Source organism: Gossypium hirsutum, chromosome A10, assembly GCF_007990345.1.
Source record: "Gossypium hirsutum isolate 1008001.06 chromosome A10, Gossypium_hirsutum_v2.1, whole genome shotgun sequence".
In the NCBI taxonomy this organism is placed as follows: domain Eukaryota; kingdom Viridiplantae; phylum Streptophyta; class Magnoliopsida; order Malvales; family Malvaceae; genus Gossypium; species Gossypium hirsutum.
This window is the reverse complement of record NC_053433.1, coordinates 75690379-75700076: the sequence shown is the minus strand read 5'-3', so window position 1 is coordinate 75700076 and position 9698 is coordinate 75690379. Positions and strand designations below refer to the sequence as shown.

Sequence of the window (9698 nt, the reverse complement as noted above, 5' to 3'; positions counted from 1 at the left end):
TAACTTACATAATACATAAATATATATCATATTATAACTTACATAACTGACATAAATATATATCATATCATAACTTACATAATTTACGTAATACATAAATATATACTTATAAAAAAACAACTTACCTGAATTATTTTGCACCCATTAGATACTCAATACTTGATATGTATTATCTGTTTTAGTACAATGACATGATTTAAATCTATTGAGAACATTTATGTAACAGTAATTTATTATCAACTTTAGACTTCAAGAACTACGAAATGGATAAGAGTTGAATGAATTTGTCAAGGTAAGCAACGACTGTCGAAATGGAATACAAACTTTTCTAAATTTTGCATTTCAAAATGCAAGTCAAGAGAATATGATTTTTTGCCCACGTAAGAAGTCTGGCAACATCAATTGGCATTTTCATGAAGTTATCCACGAACATCTAATTGTTGATGGCTTTATTCGGGGGTATAAAAAATAGATTTTCCATGGAGAGTGTACACCTAGTAGAAACTCTTCAATGATTAATCTGACTTATCCTCATAGTGCTTACCGTCGGTCTATTAGAGAAGATGACATGGAAGGTATGCTACGGGATACATTCAATATGCGCAGTCATGGTTTGCAATCATTTTCACCTGACTTTATTGCATCTGATGATTGTAATATTGGTGGAAATGCTTTTACCGAAATGGGAAGAAGTGTACCTAATGAAGAGCGAAATAGGGAAGCGGTGAAGTTCTACAAGCTACTTAATGAAATGAATGAAGAACTTTATGAAGGATCAAAATATTCAAAAATGTCCTTCTGCATTCGTCTTTTTTACTTAAAATATTTGGGAGGGTGGACCGAAAACTCTTTTACTATGCTATTAGAGTTTTTGAGAATATGTTTTCGTTTGCAAAAATCTCTCATTCATAGTTGCCCAAATGACTGCATGTTGTATTGGGGTGATCGAAAAAACCAACAGTCTTGTCATGTTTGCAGTAAATCTCATTGGATGAATAGGAATACAGAAGATGTGAATGAGGATAAAGATAAGGCATAGTCAAGAAAGAAGGCAATAAAGATTTTGTGATATTTTCCACTAATACTAAGGCTTCAAAGGCTTTCCATGTCGTCAAAGACAGCCAAGTCTATGAGGTGGCATCATGGTCAACGAACCGATGATGGATTATTAAGGCATCCTACGGATTTTTTAGCTTGGTAATCATTTGACAGTAAATTTCCAAGCTTTGCAAGTGATTCTTAACATGTGAGGCTTGGGCTAGCATTTGATTGATTTAATCCTTATAAAATCATGAGTACTTTACAGTACTTGGCCTATAGTGCTTATTCCTTACAATTTTCCTCAGTGGATTTGCATGAAGCAATCACCTTTTATCTTATCTATGATTATCCCTTGAGAGAAAGGTACTGGAAATGATATTGACATTTATATGCAGCCACTTATTAAAGAGTTGAAATAGTTATGGGCAGGTGTCGAAGCATATGATGTCTTGAAAAAGGAGAACTTTTATTTACGTGTAGCTTTGTTGTGAACTATTAATAATTTCTAGGCTTATGCCAATTTATCCGGTTAGCATATCAAAGAATGTTTGTCCTTGTTGTGCCTCGTAAACATGTTCAAACATGTTCGAAGTGGTCATATAATGGGAAGAAGTTCTCTTATATGGGGCATCGTTGGTGGTTAGATGGAAATCATAGATTTAGATTTCAAAGGTCTCTATTTGATGGTACTGAAGAGTTTAAAGAAGCTCCTAAGTAGACCATTGGATCTAAAATCTCGTTCATGTTAAAAGATATCAATTTTAGTTATGGGAAGATGAATCAACCACCCAACATACAAACAAAGAGAAGACCGAAGAAGGCATATGTTGTCGATGTTGACCAGCAGATTGATGATGAATCTAATGAAAAGGATGATCCTAATGAGGCGGAGTTGTGGAAAAAAGAAGTATTTTTTTAGTTGCCTTATTGGGAGCATCACATTTTGTGACACAATCTTGATGTCATGCATATTGAAAAGAATGTTTGCAAGAACATCCTTAGGACAATTTTTAATGTTGATAGAAAATCAAAAGACAATCTTCAGAGTTGACTTGATCTAGTTGACATGGGAATTTGGCGTGATATTCATCTCCAAGTACTTCTGAATGGGAAATATAGGCTGTCGCCTTCTATTTTTGCAATGTCGAAGAAAGAAAAAGAAGTGTTCTACACGGTGTTGAAGGACATAAAGGTTCTAGATACATATGCATCAAATATATCTCGATGTGTGAGTCTTAAAGATTGAAGACTATATTCCCTAAAATCACATGATTATCACATCTTGATGCAAGATTTACTTCTAGTTGGTCTACGGTGCTATATGTCAAAAAAGGTGAGGTTTTATATAATTGAACTATCCAATATAATGAAAGCTATTTGTGGCAAAGTTTTGAATGTTGAAGAACTTGAGAAAGTACAAGATCAAGCCTCCTTGACTTTATGCAATTTGGAGAAGATCTTTCCACCTTCCTTCTTCACTATTATGGTGTACTTTCTAATCTATCTCCTTCATGAAGCAAAACTTGGTGGACTGGTTTTCTATTGGTGGATGTATCCTATAGAGAGGTGCTAATTTATTTGTAAAGTTTTTCAGTCATTCATGAATATACCTTTAGTTACAACTTCTGATAATGTTGTATATCGTGTTTAGGTTCCTATGCAAATTGAAGTCTTATTGTCATAATAAGCGTTATCCAGAAGGATCAATTGCTAAAGGTTACTTGGTAGAGGAGTGTATAGCTTTCTGTTCTTGATATTTAGAAGATGTTGAAACAATATTGAATAGACCAAGTAGAAATGTTGGGCCCACTAATCATAACTTAGCCGAAACTTATTTATTTCAGAGTTATGGAGAACCAATTGGTAAAGTTGAAATTGCACACTTAGATGATAAATCTTGGGTACAAGCACATCGATATGTTTTTTTTTCACCACGATTCAATTGAACCATTATGCAAGTAAGTTTCAGAATTTGATAAATATTCATCTTTTTAATTTGTTTATCTTCTAACCAAGTAATCCACATTTTAACATAGCAAGTACGAACAAGTCTTGAGATTTCGTTCACGCTCTTGAAGATTACAACATCGAGAGATTCATAAGTTATTCACAAAATCCTTTCATGAATGGTTAGGGAAAACGGTATGCAACTGAAGCTTTCATTGAAAAATAATAATGTTTTCTCATAACATTTATAATTAATCAATTTACTTCGATTCAATAGGTTTGAAGTGGAAAGGATGTCAATGATGAAGTTAAATGGCTTTCCTAAGGTCTGAATAGAGTAGTAAAAAGATATAGTGCCTTCCTTATCAACAGATTCAGGTTTCATAAAAAATCTCACGAAAGATTGAGGAGGACTCAAAATTGTGGAATAGTTGTTAATTCTTCAATTACAAATTATGCTAGTGCTAGGGACAGAAATCCTGTTGAGGGAAATGTGGAGTATTATGGACTTCTTACTGACATTATTGAGTTGGATTACTATGGCAAGCGGAAGGTTGTCTTATTTCAATGTGATTTGCTCACGGAATTAAAAAAATCAATTTGGTTTTACAATGGTGAACTTCTCTTATTTAATTCACACTGGACAACAATTGATAGACGAGCCGTATGTATTTTCTTCTCAAGTGAAACAAGTTTTTTAGTCGAAAGATCCAACTGATTAGGGTTGGTACGTTGTACTCCGTAGCACCCCTATAGACTTGTTTGACATGGGCAATGGAAGTAGAGATAGCATCGATAAAAGATCAGAAACTTTGTCTTTTCCAGAACAAAACTTAAATGAAAATATCCCTAGTACTAGTACACAATTTCAATGGGTTCACCAGGATATGGATGAAGATATTTATGAATTATGATGTAGTAAGATTTTACGATTTTTTAATTATATGTAATATTATAATTTAAATTTTGATCTTGTTAAATATTTCAACTATTTTATATGTACTATTATTGCTGTAATTAGTTACTAAAATTTCAACTATTTTATGTATATTGCAAATAAAATGCCTAGAAGAAGATTGTGAGATCTAAGTATTGTTCAAAATCCTCCAAATTCGGAAGAAACAAATAGTGAACAACATACTGCTATTTGATCTTCGAATGTTCCGAATACAGCTGACGAACTTACAGAAATTCAAAGTAATGTTAACTTTAATTTACATGCGTGTTGACTTTTATTATTGATTTCTGTTTTAAATTCTTATATTATAATATAACATTTTTCAGCCGAAAATGGTAGGATTCACAAAACTCAAGGACGTACACTACTAAAAGATTTATACGAGTTAAATTCTATCGAGCATATCAAAGTAGCTAGTAGTCTTGGTCAACCTGTTAGATTAGAAGCTCGACTTTTAGCAGGATACTTGGGCATTATAGCACGAAATGCCAATTGGTTGCCTATAAACTACGAGTCATGGCATCATATGCCTGATAGTAAAAAAAATAAGCTCTCGATAATATTAAGGTAATAACGTGAATGTAATTTATAATACTTTGGTTTTAATTTTGTTTAATGAGTTAATAGATATTTAGTTAATTGAAACAATGATTTTTTTTACAGTAAAAACTATGATGCATTAATCAAAGCGTTAAACTTTACAAGAGACATAGGAGAGAGATTAAACTAATCCAAACCAATACATTTACCCTGTACATCTTGTCCTAAAGCCCTCACCACCATGATGCTTGTAATAACTTTACTAGGAAGAATATCACATTTAATGTGGTTTTCTTGTAATAGAACTATCTTAGCAAAAGCAAGAGCCACCTTATTGGTAACCTCACAAGTTCAATGGAAAGACAATGATCTTAAAGAATATTGCATCATCAAGCAATCGTGCAAGATCATATCAAAATCAATATCCAAATTATGAGGATTTCACAATGCTTCTATTACCAACAAACAATCTGATTCTACGATAACCCATTCCATTTGAAGCGACTTAAGCCAAAAGTATGACTCTCTGACGGTAATAGCCTTAGCAAGCTACAAATTAATGAGCCCCTCCCTACAACCAGCATAACATTCGACAGTATGGCCTTGTGAGTCCCGAATGATAGCCACATAACAAACCTTCCCTCTTTCAATTGATTAAAATGTGTCAACATTACACTTGGGCCACCTCGAATGAGTAGCAACCTTGAGCCCATTCATTTGTACAATAGCAGTCACATAAATTTTTTCAACATCCTTCCAAGCATACAAAAAGTTATCAGGGAAAACACCAATGTGTTCTTATGGTACATGCACCGATTGCCAGAATAGGAGGTTCCTATGGAACCACAAAGACCATAGTAATGTAAGGCCCATGTTTTGTTGCTGACCACTAAGTAAACGGAAGAGTGACTCAATACAATCTGAAATAGTAGGCCCTATTGAAAAACCATAATTTATACATATTTTTATCCTATGCTTAGCACATTTATGGATGGTTTATCCTTAGATTTGTTGAATTCGATGCTCCTAATCCTTTAATTTCATATTTTATACTTAGGTGAGCATAGGAGAGTAAAAAGAGTGAGAAACGGGCCAGAAATGGAGAAAATAGAGAAAATGGGCCCACATGGGAAATCAATACGGCCTGGACTTCCTCACACGGGCGTGTCACATGGCTGTGTCCATTTGGCAAGATCAAAACACGACTTACACGGGTAGACTACACGCCCGTACCTATTCAACAGCCTTGACCACGGGCTGGAGTAATTGCACATGGGCGTGTTACACGGGCGTGTCCCTGCTGAGCCCAAGTATAGTCCTATTGGGAAAAGGCCAATTTTGAGGGCTCTTAGGCATTCTAAAGCTATTTAAACATCTGAGGAGGCACTTAAAAGAGACGCAGAGTAGGAAGCAAGGAATTACTCAAGGAAAGCCGATTGATCCATCTCAAAAGTCGGATTCATCATCAAGACTAAAGATCTCTCTTCAAGTTCGTTCAGGAGTTTTGGGTTTTCTTATGTTTTATTATCTTTATGCTTTTGAGATGTTTTCTTTCATAAGTATGAACTAAACCCCCTAAATACCTAAGAGGAATGAAACCTAAGACAGATCTTGTTATTATTATCTGAATTGTATGATAAATATTTGACTTGTTCTTAATTATGTGTTCTTAATTCTTGTTTTAATATTCCAGAATATTGATTCAAGTTAATGATCTTATTTAGAGGAGGAATAGACCCTGTCTAAGAGTAAATTTGTCACAATTAAGTGGAGTTGATTGCGCGCCTAGAGATAGGGTGACAAGATTTTGTCGGATTAGGGTGAAACTTAATAAGGGAATCCATAGATCGAGTTAATACAATTCTAGGGTGTTGATTAGAAAGAGATTTCAATTATCCAACCTAGGGTTAGACATTATTAGTCTCGAGAGAGATAATAATATAACTTAGGGATTTCTACGAATCAAGTCAAATGAATAAATCGTCTGATTTAGAGTCAAATAACAAGTGAAGTCTAGGTGGATTTTTCCTTAGGTATTGTCTTAATCAATCGAATTTTCTAAATAGTATTTTTCCCAAAGCATTCTCAGTTTAGTAATTAGTTTAGATAACCAAACCTCTTAATTTTTAGGCTAGATAATAAAAAGGAAGTAAATACTAGTACTTGTGGTTCCTTTGGGTTCGACAATCCGGTCTTGCTAAACTATACTACTGTTCGATAGGTACACTTGCCTTAATCGTGATAATAAGTTAGTCTCAAGAACGATTCATTCATAAATGTTTAAAACCTATCGCGAATATCACGTATCAAGTTTTTGGCACTGTTGCTAGGGAACTAGGATATTAGGAACACTAGATTTTTATTACTTTAGCCATTTTACTTTTATTGCAATTTAATTTTTTATTTTCTTTTCTAATTCTTCATTTATTTTCTTCTGACAGGTTTTTCTAGTTTATGACCAGAAGAAACCCGTCAGGACCACTACTTTTTGATAGTGAGATCGACTGCACAGTTCGTAAAAACTGAAGAGAAAGAAGGCGAAGCCTAAGATACACAAAGGACGAGCAAGAGGTTGATACTTCAACCACAACCGAGGAGATGGCTGAAAACCAAGAAAATCCACTACCTCCTGCGATTGCTGCTGATCCAGTAAATCAGTATCCTACTCCACGCACTATGTATGATTATACTAAACCTAATTTAACAGGAACTGAATCAAGCATAGTTAGGCCTGCTGTTGCTGCAAATAATTTTGAATTGAAACCTAACACCATTCAAATGATACAACAGTTTGTTCAGTTTGATGGTTTGCAGGATGAGGATCCAAACGCTCACTTGGCAAATTTTTTAGAGTTTTGCGACACTTTTAAAATTAATGGCGTTTCTGATGACGCCATTCACCTTCAGTTATTCCCTATTTCATTGAGAAACAAAGCTAAATAGTGGTTGAACTCGTTACCACGAGGGTCAATAACTACTTGGGAACAAATGACCGAAAAGTTTTTATTAAAATATTTTTCACCAGCTAAAATAGCCAAATTACATAATGATATCTCCTCTTTTGTATAGATGGATTTAGAAACATTCTACGATGCATGGGGGAGTTACAAGGACCTTTTGCTAAGATGCCCTCACCATGGGTTACCGCTCTGGCTATAGGTTCAAACGTTTCACAATGGCTTGAGTCTTTCGCCTAGGCAGATGATTGACGCAGCCGCTGATGGAACTATCAATAATAAGACACCTGAGGCGACTTACGAATTTATTAAGGAGATGTCACTGAATAACTATCAGTGGCAAGTTATGAGGACAAAGCCGACAAAAGCAGCCGGTGTTTTCAACCTCGATGCGGTTACTATGCTATCTAACCAAGTAGAACTCTTAAATAAAAAGATTGACGGTTTGTGTGGTTCTAATCAGGTACATCCAGTGATGAGGTGTGATTCAAATGGAGGAGGAGCATGCACAGAATATCAACCCTTCAACCCTAGCATCGAGGAGGAACAAGTCCAATATATGGGTAACAATAACTCTAGACCCCAAAATAACCTGTATAGTAACACTTATAATGTAGGTTGGAGGAACCATCCCAATTTCTCGTGGGGGGTTAAGGAAATCAAAGGCCACAACATCCTCCGGGTTTTCAACAACCACCTTACCAGCAGGAAAAGAAGTCGAACCTTGAGGAAATGCTAACAAAATTCATCTCGGTGTCAGAAACTCGTTTCGAAAATACCGAGACAGCCCTTAAGAATCAACAAGCGTCAATTCAAGGGCTCAAAACTCAGATAGGCCAACTTGCCAAATAGATTTCTGAACGAGCACAAGGTAGTTTGCCAAGTAACACGGAATCTAACCCAAGGGAACAACTCAATGCGATTACCACTCAAGACAAGGAAGGGTTAGTTGAGCCTGCATCAAAATAGAGGCAAGGCATTGTGGTAAGTCAAGATAAAGGTGAGGCAGTCCACAATGAGAAAAAACGGTAAGTAAAGAGTACAAACCACGGGTGCCATACCTCAATGCGCAAGGAAAGACCGTACATATGAACAATTCGGTAAATTCCTTAAATTATTAAAGAAATTACATATGAACTTACCGTTTATCGAAGCTCTCTCGTAGATACCAAACACAGTCAAATATTTAAGGGAGCTTTAGCAAACAAACAAAAGTTGGATGAGGCGTCGTATGTGGAGTTGAATGTAGTTTGCTCAGCCATTCTACAGAATAAGCTACCCAACAAATTGAAAGATCCAGGGAGTTTTATGATTCCTTGTTTAATTGGTAGTTTAGATGTTCATAATGCATTGGCTGACTTAGGGGCAAGCATTAATGTTATGCCTTATAAAATGTTTAAACAACTAGGTCTTGGGAAACCCAAACAAACTAGGATGAGCATTCAATTGGCTGATAAAACCATTAGATTTCCTTGGGGTATCATTGAAGATGTTCTTGTTAAGATCGATAAATTTATATACCCAGTAGACTTTGTTGTTCTAGACATGGAAGAGGATAGTAACGCACCTCTAATTTTAGGATGACCCTTTTTAGTGACTGCTAGGACCATTATTGATGTTGGCATAGGTGAACTCACACTTCGTGTGGGAGACGAAATAATCACCTTTCAAGCTCGTAATTCGAGTAACACATTGAAAATTGAAGGTGGTTGTATAAATCATTCTACTAAAACTGACCACATGGTGCAACCTACTTTGCAGGAAATAAGTTAAAACCTACACGAGCCGTGTTCAAGCAACATCACAAGACCTATCTATGAAGAACGAAGGCTACAAATAGAGGAGCTAGATGAATGGCGGACACAGAAACCAAAAACACCCGATAAACCGAAATCGAGCCAGGACAAGCTCAATGTCACACCAAATCAACTTAAGGTTGGAGACAAAGTACTACTAGATGTAGTAGATCCTCGCATTGCCTCTAAACCTAATGAAGAAATTTCTCCTACGGTACTCAGTATTTTCCCATATGGTATAGTTGAGGTAATTCATCCCAAATTTGGCACATTTAAGGTAAACAATACTCATCTTAAACCTTATGTTGATAAAATTTATAGCAGGCATGAGGAGTGTAAACTCCTCGCACCACCTTAACCATGCAGAAGAGAGGTAAGTCCAGCTTAAGACTATAAATAAGCGCTTTTTGGGAGGCAACCTGAGCACTAACGATGTTAACCTCTTTAAAATTTTAGTCA

The 9698-nt window shown here is 35.5% G+C and overlaps 1 non-coding gene across 1 annotated transcript; it reads right to left on the bottom strand.

Annotated features, from left to right (window-relative positions):
* Nucleotides 1-7523: 7523 nt before the first annotated feature.
* On the bottom strand, nucleotides 7524-7629 carry LOC121209148 (small nucleolar RNA R71). The gene has a single exon (XR_005904265.1). It is a non-coding gene; the product is annotated as a small nucleolar RNA R71 (small nucleolar RNA).
* Nucleotides 7630-9698: the final 2069 nt, after the last annotated feature.